Source organism: Cuculus canorus, chromosome Z (genome assembly GCF_017976375.1).
Source record: "Cuculus canorus isolate bCucCan1 chromosome Z, bCucCan1.pri, whole genome shotgun sequence".
In the NCBI taxonomy this organism is placed as follows: Eukaryota; Metazoa; Chordata; class Aves; order Cuculiformes; family Cuculidae; genus Cuculus; species Cuculus canorus.
The window spans coordinates 29,369,209-29,396,368 of record NC_071441.1 but is presented as its reverse complement, the minus strand read 5'-3'; positions in this window follow the sequence as shown (position 1 = coordinate 29,396,368).

Here is a 27,160-nt window from a genome sequence, read left to right as displayed (position 1 = left end):
AGGGATTGACTCCAAATCTAATGACAAAATTAAACAGCTTGCAGTTGTTGTGCAGAGATCCTGCCTCTAAGTCTGCTATCACACATCCATGCATTACTCATAGCTATGGCAAGAATCAAATCTTTTTTATTATACAGATGCTGTTTTTCTCTCTCATGCATCCATAGATCATGGAATGAGTGTGGAGGGAAAGGTTTGGCATAATTCTTACTTTTCTTTAGAGTATAAAAGATCAAATCATTTTAACATCTGTAAAATGTCTTGATTCATATCCTTTACCCAGTATGACCTTATATCTGCAATCTCTCATTGTAAGAAGACCATGCCTTTTACAACCCCTTCCAATTTCTTTTGCTGTCTCATCTCGTTCCCTTTTCTGAACAAGTTATCTCTGTCTTACTAATTCCTTTATTATATTCAATTTCAGGCAATAACGATTATCCCCTTATGCTAGTTCTATTGTCCTGGAAATACTCCAGTTTTAGTAATTGCATTCTGTTGACACAAAATCCCTTCTGCAGCTTCAGTTGGATACCGTATTCTCTTACTTCCTGTCCTAAAGTGCCATGCCTCATCGCTGTGCAATTCTAAACAGCTGCTCTGTTCTGCTCCACTGCTTTTTGCATTTAGGCAATTTGTGCAGTCACATGCCCCTATGCACGTACACAGGCACACAGATTTGGAAAATAAAGTCAAGAACACTTTAGCCTTAATTGCAATGTGGAGTGCTGGGTAAATAGAGGATTGTAATTACTTGACATTTTCCTGCATTTGTCCCTATGAAACTTTCTGTCATATATTTTGCATGTTTATCTGCGTTCTTTGAAAATATTCTCCTAGCAATAGTTAATTTCTTTGTCATCCTTCTCAAATCCAAATGTAGGATTTTTCCTCACCTGACTTCTCTATTTCTTACACAGAACTCCTTTTGCCTCAGTAAGGTAGAATTTGATTTCATCACTTCGTACTAGGGTGGGGTTTTTTTGCTGTTCAGTTTCCTACTCATGTTGTTCCTTTTGAAGTTCCTCTCTACTGACCTCATCACACAGACCTTTCTGTATGTCTTTTAGTATTTTTATGGAATTTTATACTGTGCTTCAGAGTGACTTATTCAGAGCCTGCCACCATCTACTGGCTTCAGTGTTGCTTACTTTCTTCTATTAGCCCCCTTATACAACCATTTCTATCTGGGCAGAACGTAGCACAGCCTCATACATTTCAGGGAGACATCTAACATGTTTCACTGTGCCAAAAACCTTACTGCTTGTGCTGATTTTTTTCAGTTTTATATTCAGGTTTTGGATTCAGCACAATTTACTTATGCTTCATTATGCTAGTTTGCATTCTCATTTCATGTCTGAGGTTGCATTTTCATATGACTAAAACAGAAAAGGAAAATGTTCTCGCAATTTGATGTTCACGTAGCCTCTTCCATCTGATGTGGTCTGAATATCCATCTTCATCAACCGTTTCAGGAAAACGTGTTGGAATAATTTCCTTAGTGAAATTTATAGAAAAAAACTTTTCTTTAGTATGTGTGTTTCACACTAACCCTTTTCTCACTAGATTCTCCCAGAATTCTTCCAATATTGCGGTTATGAGTTTGAAAAGACCCCAGTTTTCTGAAGTGCTCGTGTGACTCATGTAAGGCCTGATTTATAGAAGTTCTGAGCGGTGACGATTATACTGAGTTAAGAAACAGAGGCTTAGGGAATTAATGCAATTTTTTTTTAACATGTAGATTTAAATTTATATCTATTAGCCTTCTAATGCTTAAATTTGAGGCTAAAACTTCAAGAGAGAGAAAAAAAAAGAAAGTAAGAAGGAAGGTGAAAGTAGAATTTGTCAATCTCTTTGAGAAGGACTTCCATGATTTTAGAAAAGCCCCAATTAATGAATAACTTGCAATTAGACCCTTGCCTTGCCTGCTGTAATAAATATTTATATTTTTACATTTTGGATGGATAATTTCCAGTTTATTAAGTGATTCAATAAAACAATCTGATATGACTAATTGCTACTTGCAATATTTTACTGGGTTTATAGAGCTTATAATTTTTTGTACTCCCTCAATAGAGTAAACAGTAAAGCAATGAACAACAAATAATAAGCATTTTCATTCATGTACACGTTCTCATTCAGATGATTAACAGTCGTTCCCAAAACATTTGCTTAAGACATCTGCCTAACTTGAATGAGGCATTTTGAGTTTTCTGCTTTTTTTCAGATTGGACATATGTGTTTATTCAATACAATAGTAGATACAGAAACTCACGAGGCTACACATACTGAAAAGAAAATAAATCCCAAGCTAGTAATTATCAAGCAGCTTGAAACTGAATGTAGCCAATACATAAAAGATTTGAAAAACGCCAACAAACTTCAAAGCTGCATTGAGAAGTGGGTGAAAAAAACCGGCAAAATATTATTATGTTTTTATTCAAACTGACAATCAGGACTTGCATTTTAAACTATGTTCCATGTGGTTACCTTGCCTCCAATAGGAAATAACAGAAAGCAGAAAGATGCAGAAAAGTGCAACAGAAATGACTAGAGATCTAATAGATAAACTAATAGACTGTAACACTGGAACTACATTCAAGCTGCAAAATGTCTGCAATTCAAAGAAGTGACATGTTTCCTAAGTAAAGTGTGTAAACTGGAAGATAGTTGCCTATGTATATTATAAAAAAAAATATTTGATTCTCAAGGTCAGCAGTTATGCTGCTTTTCCAGAAGGAGCAAGTTAGGAACCAATTAGTCTTTTGTGACAGGGATAATTCTTCAGATGCTATTTGTTTGGCTTGAAGGAAGGGATGATTATTTGGGTCATTTCTTACTTTAACTGAAACGAACTTACCTGTATGTAACACAGGGTAGAGCTAACCTTCCTTCACAGTTCAGTAAATGAATCCGGGACCTGACCTCTAATGTATCACTATTATTCCAGCCTGGCACTCTGCTGAGTAGAGACCTCTAATCATGTCAATTTTTGCCACATGGCACTGTAGTTTTCTGATAGGCTAGGAACAAGCCTGCTAGGAGCTAGATCACAGCCATTTGTCAATGATATCCACCTACATTACTCTTCAGGCCTTGCACTTCTAAATAGAGTGGCTGGCATGGTGGTATCACAAAACAGACTTCCCTAGTTGCAGTATCAACCCAGTTAGGGTTCTGCTCTTACTTAATGTGTGTACAACTACATCTTTTGTTGTAAATTATTTTCCTCAGAGATAGCTAGTTTTCAGAGACGCATTAATTAGACAGCCAATCAGCATTCAAATCAAGTGCTGAGTCAGCAGATTTCTGGGTTACTATAATAAATATTCTAATGTTTTGGAAACAAGAAGCTGTTCACAGTTTAAGGGGTGAGGTGATGGTGGGTGGTTGTCTTAACAGTGTTATGTTATATCAAAGGAACTATGTTCTGTTTCAAGTATTGTTCTGCAATGTAGATGAGATTGTGAAATGATACATTTCTAGCAAGTTGTAGATGTGGATGCAGTACAATGCTAGACAAAATGTTCATTCTTTTTACCTTAAAAAAACATGTAGAAAAAAGAGGGTTGCTTTTTTTAGGTTAACCTCAAGGGGAAAAACAAACATAGTTTTCTATTACTGATGACAGTATGGAATGTTTTTCTCCCACAAACCATTTCTTATGCCAAAAATTGACGTAAAACCCGAGAGATAATTGTAGTAATAAAAAATTATGCTGGGGAATGTTTAGATAAAAAAATAAATGCTGTACCTTCTTGCATTTTTTATATTTTTTTATATTTTTTCCATGCACATATATATAGGCCCATATATGTTGTGTACATAATAAAAAAAAATATAGAGCTTTGAGTTTTGGAAGGATATCATATGGAAACTTCTATCCTAAAACATAGAATCAACCTGCCCTTTACTTTTGAGGCAAAGCACATAACAAAAAATAAAGTAGTAGGGTTTTGACTCTGCTTTGAATGATACTCATACATCCTGTCAGTGCAGCAAACAGAGGCAGGCAAATGGGTGTGTGGTGCATCGGAAGGGCATGGCAGTTTACACAGGCAGAGTGAGCAGGCAAGGGTGTGGGCAGGGTGCTGGACCTCAGCCAGAAGTACCAGGGACCCATGGTGTCCACTCAGCAGAAAATTGAGGCCTCTCCAGGCTCTGCACCTGCCTTGAGCCATGCAGCCTCCCAGACAGAGTCCCAGTGGGTGCATGCATCCACCCCGATGCCAGGCTGCAGGTTGTGACCCCTCTTGCACTAATATCGGCCATCAGTGGGGAATCCACCTGTGGGAGATCTTGAGTGGAGGTCCAAAGACATGGTGTAGTGGCAGATAGGAATGTTTGGACTCAATGATCCAAGAAATCTTTTCCGACCTAGTGATTCTATGATTCTAACTCCTCTGCTTGGTGATAGAACTCAGAGAGGGGGTGATCAGGCTAAGGACCATCAGAGAGTGTGAGAGGGAGATTGACTACTAGAACAACACCTTATGCTCCCTGTCTCAGACCCAAAAGGCAGGCAAGGCTGGTGTGGTGGAGGACCCCTCATCCGCTCTCCATTGAGCTGGAGGTGGAGGGGAATGGCAGCAGGTTCCCACCCAGCACAGCAGGTTTGTCTCTGGTGTGCCAACCTGTCTCCCAGGTTCCCTTGGACAATAGATATGAAGCTCTGCAAGTGGAACTGAACCTTGATATGGGCTCACAGCGTAAAGTGTTCCCTAGGTTAAGACAGCTAAACCATCTGTCAAAACAGTTTCTGTAAAGAAGAAAAAATGAGTCATCGTCATAGGAGACCCACTACATAGAGAAATCTGCTGCCTACCTGAGGCTTTGGTCAGAGATATGGAAAGAAAATTTCCAACTCTGGTCAGACACACAGATTGTCACCCACTATTGATTTTCCAAGCAGACAGTAGTGAAAACACAACAAGAAATTTGAGAGCAATTAAAAGGGACTTCAGGGCCTTGGGACAAATGCTGAAGGGATTGGGTGCACAGATAGTGTTCTCCTCTGTCATTCCTGTGACAGGGAATGATGAGGGAAGGAGTAGGAAGAGACACGAAATAAATACCTGGATCCAAACCTGGTGTGAGGAGCAAAACTTTGGCTTTTTTGATCATGGGTTGGCCTGCACAACACCACACTTGCTGACAGAAGATGGGGCATGCTTGTCCCCAAGGAACAAAAAGATGCTCACCAAGAAGATAGCAGCACTCATCAACAGAGCTTTAAACCAGATATGAAGGGCAAAAAGGAGGGTGGACGCAGACGCAGACACAAACCCAGCCTCGATAGAATAAAAACTGGGAATCCTAGAGGGATGTTGTGCTAGTGGGGGCCCTGTGCTATCTCAGGGGAAGAGGGACATAGCATTTCAAGGGGCAGCAAAGACACGAATGTATCGATGGGTTAGAAACTACACTGAGTTGTTTCTTAGGAATTAAGACTATTCCCCTCAGGAGCATGGTGGGATCAATAATCCTACTGAAGTGCATTTACACAAATGCATGTAGCATGGGCAATAAACAGGAGCCACTAGTGTTCATGGTGTGGCAAGAAAACTATGGTATATTTACCATCATGGAAATATGGTGGGATGAGTCGCATAACTGGAGTGTTACCATGGTTAGCTATAAATTCTTCAGGTGGGATAGACAAGGAAGGAGAGGCAGTGAGATAGCCCTCTGTGTTAGAGAGTGTTTTGATTGCCTTCATGACAATAGGGCTGAGTGTCTATAGGTAAAAATCAATGGAACACCCAATATGACAGATATTGTGATCAAACTGCCCTATAGACCACCCAGTGAGGAAGAAGAGGCTGATAAGATATTCTACAAGTAACAGGGAGAAGTCTCACAATCTCTAGCCCTTGTCCTTGTGGGAGATTTCAACTTACCAGGTGGCTGCTGAAAGTATAACACAGCAGAAAGAAAACAGTCTAGGAGATTCCTTGAGTACATGGAAACCGATTTCCTGACACAACTGATGAGGGAACCAGCTAGGGCCTGTGCCCCACTGGGTCAGTTGTTTGTGAACAGAGAAGGCCTTGTGGGAGTTGTGATGACTGGAAGACACCTGGGGCACAGTGGTCATGAGATGATAGAATTCTCTGTTCTAGAAGTAAGGAGAGAGGTCACTAGAATGGCCATCTTGAAAATCTGGAGGACAGGCTTTGGACTGTTCAGAAGGCTGGTGGATAAAGCTCCTTGTGAGGCAGTCTTAAAGGGCAAAGGAGCCCAAAACGTCTGGATGTCCTTCAAGAATGAAATCCTGGTGGAGCAAGAGCAGGCTATCATCCCATGTGCCAAAAAATGAGCCACCAGGGAAGAAAACTGTCTTGGCTAAGCAGAGAGCTATCGGTAGATTGGGAAAAAAGAGAAAAGTCTATGTGCTTCAGCAGAAGGGGCAGACATCTCAGGATGACTACAAGGATGAAGTGAGATTGCGTAAAGAGAAAATCAGAACTAGAACTTAAATTGGCCAAATATGTGAAAGATAATAAGAAAATTTTCTACAAATACATCAACAACAAAAGAAGGGCCAAGGAGATTCTCTATCCTTTACTAGATACAGGGGGAACAATAAAGGCAAAGGATGAGGATAAGGCTGAGGTACTTAATGCCTTCTTTGCCTCGGTCTTTAATAGTACAGTAAAATGTTCTCCGGGTACACAGCCTCATGAGACAGAAGACAGGGAGGGAGAGCAGAACAAAGATCCCATGATCACAGAGGAAATGGTTACAGACCTGTTTAGCCAATTAGACCTTCACAAGTCTATGGGGCCCAATGGGATCCACCGAAGGGTATTAAAGCAGCAGGTACAGGTGCTCCTTTCCATCATCTACCAGCAGTCCTGGCTGATAGGCAAAGTTCCATTTGACTGGAGGTTGGCAAATGTTTCACCCATTTACAAGAAGGGTTGGAGGGAGGACCCAGAGAACTACAGACCCATCAATCTGACCTCAGTGCTGGGCAAGGTCATGCAGCAGGTCATCTTGAATGCTGTCACACAGCACACACAAGACAACCAGGTGATCAGGTTGTGGGTTTATGAAAGGCAGGTCCTGCCAAACTAACCTGAGCATCCTCTATGACAAGCTTAGCCACCTAATGGATGAGGGAAAGGCTATGAATATAGTACACCTGGACTTCAGTGAAGCCTTTGACATTGTTTCTCAGAGCACTCTGCTTGAGAAACTGGCTGCCACTGGCCTGGACAGGTGTACATTCTGCTGGACTAAAAACTCGTTGCGTGGCTCAGACCAAAGAGTGGTGATAAACGGAGTTCAATCCAGCCGGAGGCCAGTCACAAGTGATGTTCCCCAGTGCCCAGTGTTGGGTCCAGTTCTGTTCAATATCTTTATCAATTATCTGGATGAGGGAATTGAATGTACCCTTAGCAAATTCAGAGATATCACTAAGGTGGGAGGAAGTGTTGATCTTCTTGAGAGTAGGGAGTCTCTACAGAGGGATCCGAACAGGCTGATCAATGGGCTGAGATCAATGGCATGAGTTTCAACAAGTCCAAGTGCTGAGTCCTGCACTTGGGACAGAACAACCCCATGCAGCACTACAGGCTTGCGGAACAGTGGCTGGAAAGCTGCCTGGCATAGAAGCACCTGTGGGTGTTAGTTGACAGCCAGCTGAATATGCGCCAGCAGAGTGCCCAAGCGGCCAAGAAGGCCAATGGCATCTTGATCTGTGTCAGAAACAGCATGGCCAGAAGGACCGGGGAACTGATTGTGGCCCTGTATTTAGCATTAATGAGGCCACAGCTCAAATACTGTGTTCTGGTTTTGGCCCCTCACTACTAGAAAGACCTTGAGGTGCTGGAGCACACCCAGAGAAAGGCAACGAAGTCGGTGAAGGGGCTGGAGAACAAATCTTATAAGGAGCAACTGAGGGGACTGGGGTTTTTTTAGCCTAGCGAAAAGGAGGCTGAAGGGAGACCTTATCACTATCTATAACTACCTGAAAGGAGGTTGTAGCGAGGTGGGTGTTGCTTTCTTTGCTCAAGTGATAGGATGTGAGGGAATGGTCTCAAGTTACACCAGGAGAAGCTCAGACTGGACATTAGGAAAAATTTCTTCACTGAAAGGGTTATCAGGCTCTAAATAGGCTGTCCCAGGAGGTGGTTGAGTCACCAGTCCTGAAGATATTAAGAAGAAGGGTAGATGAAGTGCTCCAGGGTTATGGTTTAGCAGTGGACGGTTACTGTGGGATCATATAGGTCTTTTCCAACATAGGGATTCTATGATTCTATGATCACATATTTTCAAAATTATTGCAAAATGTCAAAGATTCTGAGGCTTGCCTACTATTAAAAAGATGCTCAATGAGAACTTGTTCAGCTAAAGAGAAACATAATTGGATAAACTGTGTCTAACAGAACTAGTCATAGAAACTCTTCTAGCCATTTCTTCTCAGTTATCCTCCGGTTATCCTCCTCAGTTATCCTGAGATAACATATATCTCAGTTATATGTTATCTTCCCAGATGGCTGTTTGTCTAGGTGAGAAGTTGATAAATAATGAACTTCATGTTCTTTTACCTTTTTTCCTTTTTCTTTGGAGGAGGAGAAGATGCTCCAAGTTAGGTGTCCTCCTGTTTTGTATTATAAGGAGGGGTAAAGGATATGAAGGAAAACCATTGCATATTCAGCATCCTCACCTGACACTTAACTGTGTATTGCAGATCAGCAGGAGCAATGCTGGTGATGCGTGATCTTCCACGAAGAAAAGGAAACCAGTAGCGCCCTACCTATGACTTCAGTCTGCAGAAAAAGATTCAAAAAAGGAGAAATGTATGATGATGTTCTTTCAGCAAAGAAATTACAGTTGGACAGAACAAAGGTTTTCATTGTGTGAGACGGCCAACCTCACCACAGTTCAAAGGCAATAAGTAAATACACAGCTAAAGCACCCTTGTTGTGCTACAGCTAGAATACTATTCTTAGTCCGACCAGTAAAAACAATGCAAGCATCCAGTCCCTTATGTGGAAATGATAATTAGTTTGCGTAGCTGTACACAGAGTTCTTTGACACAATGAAGCTGAAAATATATGTATTCCAAGCATCAGTCAATTCTGCTTTAGCAGTCTATACATTAAATCATAGAATCATAGAATGATTTGGGTTAGAAGGGACAACTAAATGTCACCTAGTCCACCCCTCTGCAATGATCACATACATTTTTAACTAGAGCAGATTGCTCAAAGCCTTGTCCAACCTGATCATAGAATCATAGAATGGGTTGAGTTGGAAGGGACCTTAAAGATCATCTAATTCCAACCCCTGTGTGACAAGCAGGGACCCCTCCCACTAGATCAGGCTGTTTAAGGCCCCATCCAATGAATGCCCAATCTTGGATCTTTCCAGGGACTGGGCATCTACTAACTCTCTGGGCAAAGAGTGTTTCACCTCCCTCATCATAAAAAAATTCTTATGTCTAGTATAAATCTACTCTCCTTTACTTTAAAACCACTACACCTTGTCCAATCACTACAGGCCTTACCAAAACGACTGTTGCCATCTCTCTTATAAACGCCCTTTAAATATTAAGATGCCATAATGAAGTGCTCCTGGAGCCTTCGCTTCACTCTGAAGAAGCCCAAGGCTCTCAGTCTTTCTTCATAGAAGGGGTGCTTCACTCCTCTGGTCATTTTCATGGCCCTCCTGTGAACTCGCTCCAACTCGTCCATATCTTTCCTGTGCTGAGAATCCCAGAGCTGGATGCAGTACTCCAGGTGAGGTCCTTGTACCAAAAGTACATTCATATCATATAGCCATACTGTTTGAACGCTTAGAGGGAGAAATATATTCTGAAAAAAAAGAGTTAATATACTTCACAGTTTTCTCTTTATTTTCTTAATCTTTAATTTAGAAACTAGTGGAAAGTGTCCCATGATTGCCGAAAAATAAGTGCTGACAATATGGCTTGAAGTGTAGGGACTCTATCGTGTTCTGGTCTAACTGCATGGTACAACATAGCATCACTGTACTGATACAGCAGGACAGTGTTTTTCCTGACTAACAGGTATTAGTGCAGTAAGGAGTCCTGTAAAACAAGCTTTAAGTTTTGAGAAATGTAAAGCATTATTTTTTCCTACATTAACCAAAGACTCCATTTATATTAAGATTACATTGACTTTTTAAATTGCATTTTTCCATTATTTGTCACTTACAGAAATATCCTTTAAGGACAGAGTTTAGGGTTTATTTGTTTTCTTTATGAAAAAATTTGTTTGACTATATTGGTATGTCAGCTCTCCAAATACAAGCACAACTATTTTCCTCTTTTAAGGCAAGTTCTAATATGCTCTTGTTCATGTCAGCAAAGAATGGCATAAATTTGCACTTTTCAGTTCTCATTCAAAATTGGGTGCTTACACTGATTGAAAGAAAGGACAAGTAGACGAGTAATAAGTCTTTCAAAACTGCTTCGTGCATGCATTAAATCAGTAAAGGCTAATGCTGTAAACTATTATGTAATTTATTTGTTAATATTTGTAGACAAATCCTTCCTTGTAGATACTTGAGTTGACATCATGTTGAGAGATTTCAAGAGGACTTTGCAAAATGGAATGCAATTTAGAATACCAGAAATGAGTATAAGGGCTCCTATAGAGGCAGAAATAAAGCATCCTTAGGATTAGTTCTTTTACACATTTGAATAATTTTAAATACAAGATTTGTATGGTGAAATCAGATCCCAGTAGTTACATTATGCATATCAACTCTGTGGCAGTGCATAATAATTATCATAAATATTTTAAAATTTTGGCATGTAAGTTGTTTCATTTTGGCTTCATTTGTCAATTTGAATGCTAAATAAGCCATTGTGTATTAAAATAAGAAAGAAAAAAAAAGAGCTGCAAAGTTAGTTTGTTAGATTTCAAATTCTATCAATCTCTTCCCCAAGGTATGACTGCACAGTGTGTAGATCCTCTGCTTGTGGGCAGCTTCAGTGCCTTTCCTGACATTGTCTTCCACATTAGTGGGAAGTGTATTTATTCTAGTTCTTAATTTGGTATTGCATTGCTGCTTAATGAATTGCAAAAGGGTATTTAAGGTTTCCTTCTCCTGCCCTTTTCCTCAGAAACTGTATCCTACTTGACAGGAGGGCTTGCTTACTCCAGGAAACCTTAGCATTGTAGATGGGTAAAAGTCTGATGACACAAATACTAGAAATGTCATGGAAATGCAAATGAAATTAAATTCTACCTCTTCCCATCTTCTAAAAAAACCTGAAGATAAATTATATGAGCTTATGAATACAGTTAAAACAGGGTGTCTTTTCCTAATTAACGTATCTATGACAGTACCTAGGAAACAGTCAGGAGATTTTAGGCTCCTTCGTTACATATGATACACTAGTAGATCTGTGGAGGCCTTAATTGATCCGAAGCTTTGTTGTTTCCTATTCTTTTTCCTATATTTAGGCTATTAACATATCAAGGGAGATCTGACTAGGGAGGGCTGATGGCTAAAGCTGACGGGGAGTGGGCTGCCAGAAGATCAGACAGCTTCCAGCTATCTGTTTTCTCTTTTAAGGACTTATTTAATAAAACTACATTGGCAGTGGACTGTCTAGTATCTTGGTGTAAAGTGGGGAGATAATGAATGGCAATTATTTGCATTTCCTTTTGTATCAGCCACAACAGATTTTTCATATGAGTAAATTAACGGCATTTTTCCCATTAGCAGCCTCTTCTTCAAGCAAAAAAATTCTTTATTCCAAGACATCTCCTGGTGTTAACTACATATATGACTGCTTTTCGAGTAAGAAGGAGTTATTTTACCTACCAGAGACCCCAAACCAGCAGGAAGCTAGCCCATGACTAGGAGATATTATCAAAATGCCTTCTGTTGAACCTCATACTCAACCTTGATGTTGCATGGTGTTGTGAGGCCTTTACACACAAAGGTACAAAACAAATAAGGTGGATTGCTTAAGGCAAAAGCATCTGAAAGGCAGAATTTCCATAGAGTTTATTTTAATGCTGTCTTACTGGCATGGGTTTTCAAGCAAATGTTCACAGCCTTTGTGAAGTTAAAATAGCTCATCATTTTATCAGGATTATTGAGGGTATGACTGAAAACTTAATAGTCTGGTAGTGCTTTTTGTTATAGTTTAATGGTATATTTTGTTATAGTTTAATGGTATATATACATTATACCATTCTCTCTGTTTGCGAGAAACAGTCATGACCTTCAACTTCTTACAGATACTTTCAAGGGTAGAAAGCTTCAGGGGGTTATTCCTGGGGAACTGGTTAAGGTGAACTATGACCCCTCTGAATGGGTGCAAAAGAGCCATCCTAAACAGCATGGCAACTTGGGAAATGCTTACCTTTTTAAGGAGACTTAAAAAAAGAGAGATCGTAAAAGATTCATGACTAACCATTATTATCGCAGGCAATCAATAGAGCAATCATGAATATCGTTAGCAAACAGTGGATTCAAGTATTAGCATGTTTAGTATCTATGTTTAGAGGTGTTTTTGCTCAGAGTGCAGTGAGTGTTGAGGGAGGATTACCAACTAATCAGGAAAACCTGAGGATGTTTCAGTGGCATCACATAGAGATAGTGATTTAGAGGAAAGGGGTTGTGGTCCATAAATACACCAAACTCTTTTAGGAATTGTGCTATCAATGCACTCTTTCCTTCTGTGGTTGGTAGATTTCTTGTTTCTAATTTTATTTCTTCTCTCTAGATATTCTCAATGAAAACTGAAAATACAAGCACCTGGAAAGATCTTTCAAAAAACATTCAAAAGTTCAGAAACATCCTCACAAAGCCTACCTTGGAAAATATTAGTCATTCCTTTGACATGGCTAGTCCTTATATACGTAGTTTAGGAGTATGAATCTTGATATAATGGCAAAGATCTTAAAGGAAAAAGATACTGTAATTAATCTATATGTGTACATTTTGCTTGAAGAAAAATGCGTATCCAGGAAGAGCCTCTGACTCTAGTTTCACACTTGTGAATTTTGCACATTATGGTTGTGAAACCTATATTTTCTCTTGTTTGATAGTATAGTATGTCTTTGGCTGAAAAGAGTTTTCCGCCAAAACAGCATATTTCACTCATCTTTTTCTTAGTAAAGTTTTGTAAATGCTTCTTACATCATTGATTGCATTGCTTAACATTGCAACATCATGTATGCTGAGTGACAGACTTACTGGAAAAACACTCTCTAGTCTGTTTTGACAAAGGCACATACTAGCAGGCATTTTGAGTCTGTCAAAAAAAGTTGAATATTTAAATATTTATATACTTAGACTCCACAATCCTACATTGTAGTTTTAATACAGTTGATGTGATTTCCACCATCAGCCTTGACTTAAATGAAAATTAGCTCAAATGAGCAAGGAGCTGCAATGACTTTTAAAATGCCCCTGTATAGTTCACTGACTAAAATGCACAGAAAACAAGGCAACGCAGTAAACCATATTGAATGTGTACTATGGGGTGGGGTGAAGAAACAATTTGTCTAAAAGTCAGTAAACAACCGATAAAAATTCACCTTGCCTCTATATTGTCCTAGGAGAGGCAATCTCATTTACATTTATTAGAAGTAATGATGTAGTGTCCTGCAGATAATTAACACAATAATATGCTGCTAATTTCACAGTGTCATTATAAAATTTTCCAGTTTAAATTAGAAAGTGATTAACCCTCTGAGTAAGGCAATGACATTTCCATTTCCAGTCAGAGAATTAAATTTGCAAAATTTTTTTTTACTTTTAAAGTTCATCTGTCTCTCCACTGATGTTGTCCTTTACTCTTCCACCTTCTCACTCTGCATCTGTTGGCTAAACAATCTGAATCCATGACTATTTCACACTGCTAAGCCAAGATCATACCACAGGCATGGATGCATTAGTTACTAGAGGATAAAGTCTCTCTTAAAAGAAAAAAGAATTACTAATCCCTGATAAGAAAAGGTTCACTGAGTAATGAACTTCTTGTTGTTGCATGTAGGAAAGGAAGGTTTTTCCATTAATGAGATGTCTCCAGAAAGAGCTTCATTTCGTATGATGACAGCAAATCCTTAACCTTTTTCCTGGACACTATTTTATCCATTTACTGTATCTATCTCTTCCACAACCTGCTTTAATTAATACCCTAAAACTGGACTAAACTCTTTAAAAGAATAGATTTATTGCACAGTAATTTAAATAGTCTAACTCAAGTGAAATCCTCTTAAAGAATATTTAAAGAGGGAATAAAATGAAAACCAAATGAAAACTCAGGTTAATGATAGAATTGTCCAAGCCATTAAAACAACAATTAATTGAATAAATTTAATGCATTAATTAACAATCCTTCTAAAAATATGGTTGGTTAGACCCATCCCCTAAAAAAAAAATCAAACTATAAGACCAAATTAGCAATGTACAAAGATTATACTTCAAAATAGAGGAAATATTTCCAATGTAAATAAATTTAATTAGCAAATTCTGTTAACTAATAATGAGATCTAGGCTCAAACACTGCTATAATTTAATTAGAAATAAAATCCTACATTGTATCCTGAAGATTCACCATATAGTCCACTTGTGGTGTTCTTCTTATTATAAGGAAATAACTCCACTAGAAAACTTGTTCCAGCAGACAAAGAAAGACAAGATTAATTTGGTATAATTCTTCATTTCAACCTTGCCTTTCTGTTAGAGCATTCCCAAAATGTTATCCATGCTTAGAGTGCAGTGACAAGGCCACTGATTGCTGTTTCATCACTTAGTAACAAATTACGTTGAACTCTTTGCAGCGTCTCTTAGCCCCTAATGGCAGTTCATTTGCTTGTAGAAGAGACTTAGTCTCATGTGTGTACTCTGTGTACTGGCCCAGACTACCCCTGTAGGGGAAGGAATTCTTCTAGAGTAATTATTCTAGAGCAATTCTTCATCCCAACCAGTTCACTGCTGTTGACGTAAACATAGATTTATAGAAAAATAAGCACTAAATCTCAACACATTTCTTAAGTAGAAAAAAAATATGTTAGGTTTGTTGTTTGGGGGTTTTTTATCTTAGAAAATTACCTGGTTTACTACTGCAAATTAAAAACAAATATTTGAATGCCACCACACACAAAAGAAGAAATGGAGGGTGGGAGAGGAAGGGCAGTTAGAATAAACTTTTCGTTCAGCTATGAAGTTTATGAAATAGAGTTGTCAAATCAGGAAACAGAGGGCAGCTGCTGAGGTAAGCTTGAATGAGTATTAAGACAACTACAAATCAGACTGACAGAAAATTTTCTTTACAAATGTTATTGCCATTAATATTTCTAAACAAAAAGTTGATATTCATTTCTTCTTCATGTACCAATGTTTTCATATTACGGGTAACAACTGCTACACTTTATTTTGCAAAATAATTCATATTATATTTACCTGTCCTTGCATATTTGTGACTTCTCAGAACTTTCATTTTTGGGACCTGCAGTTGTTTTACATTTCTTATATCTGCCTGAAAATAAATACTTTTTTAAGCACCCTGCAGCTATTTTTTAGTTGCATGTTGTTGAAAAATAGTAATTCACATTCTCATTTAAAACCATGACTGCTGTTTTTTTAATATAAAGCAAAAAATACACATTCTGTGTCTGAAGTTTGAAATCTGACATTTCCCTACAGTATGAAATAGTATATTCTCTTGCTATAACAAACAAATATTGTGAAATTTCTAACCTGAGACCAGTTGATATCCCTGAGAAGTAGTGGATGAGCATTTGAGTTCAGAGTTCCTTCACTGGAGCAGAGAAGAAGCAGTCAAATTCCTATTGAAACACTCCACCTCTGCATCACTCTAGAGCGACCCTGCAGCTATCCAAAAATTTTCTAAGGTCATAGTTTGATAAATAATGTAAGCCATCACTACTGCTGAAAGAAATAGTCGAAAATACTCTTCTCTCCTTGGCTGCTCATCCCTGTCTCACTGGATAGCAGTTCAAATCACTGGTTGAAAAATTATGATTTGTTTTTACTAGGTTAGCTTTCTGCTCACATTCAGGCCAAGAGTATGTAGCTGAGGTGAAGAGGAAGACGGGATATCAGAGGCAGCATCAGATTAGCTTGATCCGTACATTCACGAAGTTACTACTTGATTTCAGTAAACTACTCATCTGTGAACTGCAGACTGAAGAAATTAAGTTTGATATTTTAAAATTATTTAAAGCAGTCTGAACTTCGTGATTTCAGCTAAGGCTATCCTGCATGCAGCTGTAACTTTGATTGACGCATTTTAATTTGTATTCTTTCACCCATGCAATGGCTTTTAAACATCTCTTTCTCACCAAAAATATTTTGCTTCCTCATTTTAGGAAGAATACTCTTCTGAGTTTTGCAATGCAGTCTCAAAAATTACTAAATATGAGTAATCTTGAATCATATATCAGTTTAAAGCATCTTAAAAGTCTGAGGAAGATTTTAAAAACTAGACACCAGATAGCAAGACTTCAAAACCTTAGTTTGGGAATCTAGGTAGTTGCTTTGGTATTCAAAAGTGCTACTCAACAGTCCTAGAGAAATGACTGGGAAAATGGATGATGCGGAGCTATTTCTGGATGCTTATTATTTATTGGTTTTGTCATATGGAGGTTTTATGGATAGAGTGTAATGTGTATGGAAATTTCAGAAGGTATACTTATTCTCTGAAAGTATCTAAAGCATGAGAAAACAAAATTTTATATTTAACAATGAAACTGCATAATAGAAAAACTGTTTTTGATAGAAATGGTGTAAAACTCCAAATATTGGACGCAACATATAAAGAATTAGAATTTCAGTCTCACTTCAGTTCCTGTGTCTATAAAGCTTATTTATATAGTCAGGCATTTTTGTACTTTAAAGTTCCATCTTATATATAGATGTTAAAATTGTCTGAAATTGCTAGGATAACACCTCAGAGAAAATACCAGGGATTCTCTGTGCAGAACTATCACCAGATAATAGGGTGTGGAGGTTATAATTTAGAAATTCCCATGCCAGGTGCCAAAATTAGACTGAGTGTTGGTTACTCATTCTCAGGAGGGAGTGCACATGAGCTAAGTGATATTCCTAGCATTGAAATCAGGGTGCCTTAAGGCAAAACATTGCATCTGGGTTTCATTGGAGAAAAAGCCTGCTACGGGATGGGCTATTCGACCATTTGCTGAAGCACAAGCTTTGCCTACAACTGTGTCCTATTGCTTATTCACTTGCTTTGTCAGTATCTTGTGAACACACCAGTAAGCTGTATAAAAAAAGTACAGTCTCATCTCCTACCAGTCTTTGCCTTAAAACTGTTGTACAGGGAAACGCTTTTCTGCTGTAAAGGGCAAAACTCACCAGTGACATTAAGATTGGAGGCAGCTTCAGCTGCAGTGGTGGAGTTCGAGATCCAGAGGGATATGGGGCGAGTGAGGAGTATAGTCAGGACCCTAAATTTCAAGAAAGCAAAATTCCAGCTCTTCAAGAAGTTACTTGGTAGGAGCCCGTGGGACATGGTCCTAGGGGACAAGAGAGCAGAAAAGAACTGGCAAATGTTGAAGGATGCTCTCCACAAAATGCAAGAGCACTCAGTTCCCAGATGTAGCATATCAGGCAGGAAAGGGAAGAGACCAGCGTGGCTTAGTCAAGACCTGCTGGTCAAACTCAAGAATAAGAGGGAACTGCGCAGGCAGTGCAAGCAGGGACTGATCCCCTGGCCTGGGATGCTGCCACATTGTGCGAGGCACAGCTAGGGCTGAACTTGGCAAGGGAAACGAAAACCAACAAGAAGGGCTTCTACAGGTATGTCAACCAGAAAAGGAAAGTTAGAGAGAATGTATCCCCACTGATGAATGAAAACAGTGGTCTCATATCAACAGACAAGGAAAATGTTGAGGTACTTAACAACACTTTGCCTCAGTCTTCTCTGAAAACCACTCTCCTCACCCCTTCTGGGTCATGGGACAACAGGATGGTGACCAGGAGGATAAACATCCTCCCACTGTACAGGAGTGACCATGTGTGGAACCTGAACATATATAAGTCTATAGGAACCGACGCAATGTATCCCAGAGTCCTAAGGGAAATGGCTGATGTAGTTGCCAAGCCACTCTCCATGATATTTGAAAAATCAGGTCAATCTGGAGAAGTCCCTGATGACCGGAAGAATGTCAACATTGTGCCCATTTTTAAAAAGGGTAGAAAAGATGACCCTGGGAACTACCAATCTGTCAGCCTCACCTCTGTGCCTGAGAACATCACGGAACAGACCCTCCTAGAAGCTATGCTAAAGCACATGGAGGATGGGTAGGTGATTAATGGCAGCCAACACGGCTTCACCAGGGGCAAGTCCTGTTTGACCAACTTAATGGCTTTCTATGACAGGGTAACCACAGCAGTGGACAGACAAGCCAAGGGATGTGATCTACCTGCACTTCTATAATGCCTTTGACATGGTTCTCTAAAATATTTTATTTGATGGGTGGATGGTTTGGTGGATAAGAAACTAGTTGGATGGTCGTATTCAGAGAATAATTGACAATGGCTCAAAGTCCAGATGGAGATTCATGAAAGTTGTGTCCCTCAGGGGTCCATACTGGGACCAGTGCTGTTTAATATCTTTGTCAATGATATTCACAGCAGGATTGAGTGCACCCTCAACAAGTTTGTAAATGACACCAAGCTGAGTGGTGCAGTTGTTACACTAGAAGGACAGGATGTCATCCAGAGTGACCTGGACAGGCTGAAGAATTGGGCCTGTGAGAACTTCATGAAGTACCACAAGACCAAGTATAAGGTCCTACACCTGGGTTGGGGCAATCCACAATTTCTGTACAGGATGGGGGATGATGCAATCGAGAACAGCCCTGCAGAGAAGGACTTGGGAGTGCTAGTCTATGAGAGGTTCGACACGAGCCAGCAATGTGTGCTCACAGCTCAGAAGGCCAACAATATTCTGATTTTCATCGAAAGAAATGTGACCAGCAGGTTGAGGGAGGTGATTCTGCCCCTCTATTCCTCTCTTGTGAGACCTCACCTGGAGTATTGTGTCCAGTTCTGGAATCCTCAACATAAGAAGGGTATAGAACTGTTGCAACACTCCAGAGAAGGGCTGCAAACATGATCAGAGAGCTGGAGCACCTCACATACAAGGACAGGTTGAGAGAGCTGGGCTTGTTCATCCTGGAAAAGAGAAGGCTTAGAGGAGACTTTATAACAACCTTCCAGCAGCAGAAGGGGCTACAAGAAAGCTGGGGAGGGACTGTTTGCAAAGGCTTGTAGTGATAGGACTAGGGGCAATAGGTATAAACTGCAGAGGGGCAGATTTAGACTAGACATAAGGAAGAATTTCTTCACAATAAGAGCGGTAAGGCACTGGCACAGGCTGCCCAGGGAAGCTGTGGCTGCCCCATCCCTGGAGGTGTTCAGGGCCAGGATGGATGGTGCCTTGGGCAGCCTGATCTAGTAGGAGGTATCCCTGTCCATTGCAGAGGGTTTTGAACTACATGGTCTTTAAGGTCCCTTCCAACACAAATTATTCCATGATTCTATAATTCTATGAGCCAGCCCAGAATGTGCACTCACGGCCCAGAAGGCCAATCATATCCTGGGCTGCACCAAAGGAAGAGTGGCCAACAATTCAAGGAAGGGTTTTCTCCTCCTCCGCACCCCTCTCATGCAACACCACCTGGAGTATTGTGTCCAGTTCTGTAATCCCCAAGAGAAGAGGAATATGGAACCGTTGAAATGGGTCCAGAAGGGGGCCATGAAGATGATGATAGGGCTGGAGCTATGAGGACAGGCTGAGAGAGTTGGGATTGTTCAGCCTGGAGAAGAGAAGGGTCTGAGGACACCTCATAGCAGCATTCCAGTACCTGAAAGGTGCCTACAAGAAAGCTGGGGAGGAACTTTGTAAAAAGTAATGTATTAATAGGATGAGGGGCAATGGCTTTAAATTGGAAGAGGGAAGATTTAGATATTAGGAAGAAATTCCTCACTATGATGGTGGAGAGGCACTGGAACAGGTTGTCTACGGAGTCATTGATGCCCCACTGAAGTGTTCAAGGCCAGGCTGGATAAGACATTGAGCAGCCTGGTCTAGTGGGAGGTGTTCCTGCCCATGGCAGAGAGGTTTGGAACACGATGATCTTTAAGGTCCCTTCCAACCCAAACCATTCTATGATTCTATGTTTCACTTACACAGAGCATAAGTAGATTTAGGACACGGATAAATTAAGTCAGATGACCTGATTTCTCAAACATCTCTTCTTGAAGGAATCCAAATACCCCTGTTATTGACAAGCTGTAGATATTATGGTATTTGGGGCAAACAGACAAACACACTTTTCCTTTAGTCACAAGAGAAATCATAGCTCTCCAACTTGGAATCATGATATTTCCCTTTTAAAAAAAAGTCTGCATAAATATTTTGAAACTAGTTAAGGTATGTCTGCACCGCTGTTCTATATTGTAAATTCAACCATTAATAACTTGACTGTGATTTGTTTCCAGGAAAGACATTAAACTGTTACACCATAATTTCTTTAAAACTGTTAAACGAACATAGCAAGAACACATAGCTCTTCTCTGCATTTTGTGAAGATCTGACCCATTTCTTTCTTTGTTCGTTTAAGCTGGTCTTACTGAGAGTCATTTTATAATGAACTTAATGACAGTTGGCAAACATCCACAAAAAGTGTTACGGGTAACTTTTCTAAGATCCTATTCCTAAGCACTAATGAAAATACCATTCATGAATGTTGTGAACTACTTTAAATTGGTTAAGAAGTTCTTAGCAGTGTGTGCTGAAATGGATGAACCCATAGCAAAAACCTTTGTCCTGTTAATTGCTTTACCTTCTACATTATGGGCAAGAAATTCAATGCTTATACGTAAGTCAGTAAATACTGCATGCCAATTCCTTCATTACCATTTTCTGAAGGCTTTGTTCACTCTTTCATTCCTCTTTTCTTACATTTACTAATAAAGGCATAAAATGTACAATCTAAAATACCATAGCTATTATTTTGCTGTCATTGGCAATGAGATTTTCATGTTAAAATACTGAAGAATGATAACTACAAAACTAATACTGGAAGGATGTTAATCTATTTAAGCAGCCAGGCCAAACTTGCGGTGCTCAGCAATACTTACAAAGATACACAGTACTTTCAGCATTTGTACATTAATGTCAGCTTTCATAAACACAACTAATTTAAATACTGCGAAATACTACTTTCATGTCTTAGTAAATTCCACTTTTCTATAACCACAATATCTCATTTTGTTGTGGCATACATTGCTTCCTAGTCTGATAAATTTAGGATCCAAATAAATCTGAGTTCATGTATGATTTCACACTTCAGCATTCCATTCAGTTTCTTCTAACTTAACTAGGCACCACACTTCTGAACAGAGAATAAGTTGGTGAATAACGGGTACTCTGAAACTAACTCGTCATGACTCAGCTGACATGAATTGCTAGCCTATGATGACTCACTACTACTTTACTTTTGTCATCTCTAGTAGATAAGGATTTATTAATGTCTTTTTCTCAGTTCATGACATGTATTCTATGTCTCAAACATCTACGCTCATAGTTCAGTCTCTCAAATATTAAAATTAAACTTGCCTTTGAGATCAGTTGCAAGACAGCTAACACTCATAACAATAGGTTTCTTGCAGAGTACATAAAATTTCGCAGTTTAAAATTCAACAAGATCCTACAAGGGCTAGGAACTCATGAGTTAGGTAACATATTGACATTTAACAGCCATTTAGTACTTCATTTAAATATTTATTATCATATATGATTTATTGATTTTATGTCAATATATTATCTTATATATTTATAATGTATTTTAACATTACATAATATTATAATATTTAATAATAATTAAAATATATTTATACCAATATATTAGCAATATTATTATCCACTTCATGTCTGCAGGAAGGTAAATGTTTTTTCCAAAGGAATTTTCACTGCAATAAACAAAATACTCATGGTGGATGACATGCAGCTAAGAAGTTGTGACTGGCCTATGAAGTCATGTGCCCATTTATATTTCTCCTGTACTTTGTCCTTTTTTTTGGTTAATATTTTATGCTTTGTGTTCCTCAGTGAATGTATAAGGTGTGAGTGTATAAGGTGTTATCATTATTGTTACTAGCATTTTGTAAGAAAGAATCCTATAAGGAAGCTGGCAAAAGAGTTGACCGTTAAGGTCCCTGATCTTATAAAACTCTCCAGAAAGAACTTAACTTTAGAGATCACCGTGTTTTAGTAAAGCGGAGAAGTCACAGGTCTGTTTTCTGTCCTTTCCTCAACCAGGGTTACAGCTTTAATTCTGTTAATTAGTGCTTGTGCTTTGGGTAATTACAAAAATTAAAATGCATAAATTTTGTCCTTATGAAAATTCATCTTAACCTCCTAAATATACTCTAAGAAATAGAAAATACAGAACTTTAGACTATTAAGTAGTAATATAAAATAAAGATGGAATTTATCTTAAGTGCACAGCACAAATTAAAAGAAACATCAACATCTGAATATAGGGTGTGCTACCTACCACAGATAACAGTAGAATAAATATTAGCTTCAAAACCCACAAATCTTTTAAAAGGGTACATCTTCTGAACATCTGAATGATACTCTTCCATTTTACATTTGCTCACCTGTTAATACCACATCATTTAACCCCTTGGCAGAACCTGCCCAGGCACAGAATGGTTACTAAGGGCTTGATTTTGCTCAAGGGAAGTCAATATATTTTTGCTATTACTTCAACCTTAGCATGCATAAGACCTGAAACAGTAGTAGATTTGAATATTCAGTTACTTGTGGGATTATTTTTATTAAAGAACAAGAAAGAATATTTTAAGCATCAACATTATTTAGTCACTGCATAGTATGAGGTCCATGAACTCTGAGCTAATTCTTACTCTGATGAACTACTAAGGATGTTCACCTCTAAAGGCAAGCAGATTTATAACATGGTCAATAGACCAGAAGAGAATATGGGAAAATTAAAGCACAGGTTACAATTTCACTTCTACATGTAACAGGGAAAAGAAAATCATGTTTCTGAAGGCAATGGTGTAATTACAGCCAATATCTCTCTAGCACACCCAGAGTCAGAGAAAAACACAGAGACAAAAAAGGAAATCACTGAAACCCACTCCACACTTATAAAAGAGAAATACCTCCACATGAGAACAATCATAGTTCAGCAGCCAAGTGGCCAAAATCAGTACAAAATTATAACAAGGAAAAAAAAAAAAAGAAGCACACCAAACTAGAAATATCAACCCAAGAACATGACTATCAGATGCTGCTTTACAAGTGAGCTGGGAAAAAGCAAAGTTCACCTTCCAGCCTCAGAAAGAAAAAAAAATAAAACAAGAAGTAAATGGAACATATGAGGAGTTCATGAACCTATGACACATCCTGGATTTCCACTTCAGCAGCTGGCTCAAGACCCAGAGACAGATTAGTGTCTGCTATTTGGCAAAAGGAATCTGTCATTCTGTCCTGTTGCAGATGGATGAGGTCACAAGGGCAGTGCTTTGGCTTCCTGAGTTGAATGTCATACTGTTCAAAATTTCTTTTGATAATAACAGTTTGTGGTGTTTAGCCCATTACCTGCATTACACTTTTCAGTTACCATTTCAGCAGGAGTAAAGGCCAGTGTCTTTAATCAAAAGCAACAGAGAAAGAAGAGTTCCACTAATTCCTTGAATACTTCTACACAAATCTAAATTTCTGCAATATATATTTCAAGAAATGGAGTTGACATGACAGCTGCAGAGCTCAAATTGTCATGAAATTTACATTATAAAGGTTACCAAAATGATCATTATATTTAAACCCTCTTGAACAAGATCCTTTTTGCACTGACATCAAGGACTGGAAATTAAGCATCATTATGGCCCATCCTGATGTTCTGTAGGCATATTTCCAAAGAAAACCAATCTATCCTGGTGCAAGTTATTCACTTGTGAAACTCTCAAAATTTATATTGCAGGAGTTAAGTGTAGAACTTCCTTTTATTTTACCACATTTTTATAATGGTTTTCTTATAAACATTAAAATTACATCAATGCCAACAACAGCCAGCAGTATTTATTTGCAAATACATGATAGAGCTGGTATAAATTCTGCAGATTCTTCAGACACCAGTTTGGACTGGCCTGTGTGAATAATAAAAGCATTTTGTCTGTCTATAATAGTGACAGCTGTGCAGAAATGAATGAATGTGAAAATGAGGATAAAACATGGAAAACTCAATCATTTTATGTTCCCATAACGTTTTCATTTTTTTGTGGGTTTAGTTTCTGCCTTGCTGGTTTTCTTAAGATTTCAAGTCTGGAGTCATGAGTTTACGAGGTGTTACGCATGACTAAGTCCAACTGTATGAGATATCATTTCCTAATGAGTCGAAACCTAAAAGTAAATAGTTTCCCTTTTCATTCTACCTTCCAGCTAGATCTTAAGGAGCTTCAAGACCTTTCCCAGTATTTTTTTCCATCAGTTAGTGCATAGTTACTAATAGAACTGTGATTTCCACCCCAAAATAGGACTGTGCTGTTTTAAGCTGAATAGATCTTTCTGTGACAAATTGTAGACTATGAAAGTGGCTGTGCGAGAAGTTTACCCAGGCAAGTGCTGAAGGCCATGATAACAGAAGGTGTATAGTTCACAAAAGATAACCAATCAGCTGCTTGGAATTAACTACAATAAAAAGAAGCAACTGTTTTACAAAGCATTAGAAACTTAATTAAGACCTTCCATTGAATTCTAACAGAGAAAACACGTTCCTTAGCAGTTTAGGAATGTCAAAAAAAAGTGGAAACTTTTATATGCCTTCCAAAATGAAAGAAAAATACACATTGAAACCAGCACAACCCTAAGTAAAATCAAACATCTTGAAACACAGATGAATATGACAAAACTATTAATACATAACAATATCTGGAAGTTATTAAAAGGGTGATACTAATGGAGAAAAAGACATCCACCAGATTGAAATGATAAAACCCCACACATCCTGACCTCCATTAACCACTGAAACAAATAAGCTGTTAATTACAAAGGGATGAACACCTCCAGAAATACCTGTATACGCAGATGGTCAATAGGATGATATAACATCCAATGCAATTAAGAAACATTTGAGTTGAGCAGAGGATTATCTGTGAGGACTGAAGGATTATGAGACAAGATATTTCTGAATCCAGTAAACAGAAAGCACAGCATGCCAGCTGGGGAAAGTATGGTGTGAGAAATACAGTTGTGATGAATTAATCCTTGTGAAAACAGTCAGATGAAAGTACTCCACTATCTGGGACTAATTTTTCAGCCTATATTGAGGGGAAGGATGATGTCCTGCTGCTTTTGAGATGTGCAGTTCCAGAAGTCTGTAATCTCATTTCTCCTATGATTAACTTATTAGCACTCAAGTACCATTTATCTAAATCAGTACATTAGAAAAGCTTCTATGCAGATACACCTCTCTTTTTTTGGAAGCTGTAGCACAATTTTGTGAGTCTAAATCCAATAATCCCCATTTTGCTCTGATGCAACACTTCTTGCAAGGACTTGTAAACAAGCACTTCCATTTCTCATCATAGTATGCTTTGTAACATGTGCTACCATCATGGTTAGTTCATTTTTATCTTCATTCCTTTTCTTTTGCTTTCCAATAAATATCTCTACAACATGCTCTTTGAGACTTCCTCAAAGTCACATTAAACTATTACAGCCACGTACCTCAGCTGAGCTTAGTAACTCACCTACTGCTAATCAACATGTTCTCCTCAATATTCGCAGTGGTTTAGGGTTCAGCGCAGGCTGTTACTGTTTCTTCTTCTTTTTGTTTTATTTTATTTTTTTTTTTTTACATATTTTATCACTTCCAACTCTGGTAATACGGCAGTGTACAGACATACTTTAAATCTTAATGAAATGGTAAAATTAAAATTTTCCTTTTTTTCTTAATTGCTGTGTGAAAAGTTGGGATGCATACTCAGTTTCAATACTTAAAACTACTTGGATCTGTCCCTCCCTGCTGCCAATCCATTCTCTGTCTCTTTGAGAAAAGAGAAAGATATTTGGTTTTCTTGTTATTCCAACTACCCAGGACCCAGAAATAGAGGATACATGAACACCTAACATGATTAAGCTCATCAGTTTAATTACTCAGGTTTGAGTCTGCCGATGATAGAATATTTTTAACTGACAGTAATTTGTTGTGTTTGTGGTAGTTTGGAAACACGAATAATGAAATATGATCTGTTTCTTAAGAGAAAGACAAGACGAGACTTGGTTGCGATACCATTTCTTACACTGCCTCATCAATTCCTCATTTCCCAAAGAAAAAGCCCACAGTAGAACCTATTTTCAATGTATCAATTCATTCCTTTGCTTTAATTCTTGTTTTACTTTGAAAATTCATGTGTACTTATAGCAAGCATTGTGTTGTTCTTCAGGATTCCACATTTTTCTGTGGTAATCTCTGTCCTGCTGTCTAGTTGCCCTCACCTAATAACTTTATACCCTTCTGTCAAATATAATTGAAACTGGTAAACAGGATTGAGTCTCAAGGCACTTAAGTTCATACAGGTGTCATGAAAATTGGCAACTGGACAGAGAGAAAGATCCTTCCATCTTCTGAGAGAAAGAATGAAGTATAGGCAATTTTTTCTCTTTCCATTTGGCCAGCCAGCTAGCATACACACATCATAAGCAGCCACAATAGGTGCTGTCTTTGCCAAGTTCAGAAACTTGGTAAGAATCTAACTTACCATGATATCAGTAATAACCTACTACCTCTCAGTTTCCCTGAGTACCATGGAGGTGGTTAGCTCAGAGGCATAGACGCAAGATGTTGCCAATGAGCTGAAAATACCCCTTTGCTCCTCTCTGAAAATCAGAAAAGGCAGGCACTTAGTTTCACTGGTGTGCAAGTTACCAGTATCCCTCTCACCCTACCTAACAAAGAGGTGAAAATGCAATCTGGCCCTATGTGGTGTGAGCAACATCCCTGTTTAAGCCCATTAAGAGCCATGGAGCCCCCTCCGTACGCAGAAGCTAAAAGCTGCTGACCATTTGTTCTGTGGTTTCTTGTCTTTCTTACATGCATGATCTCCAACCCTTATCAGAAAAATACCCCAGCTT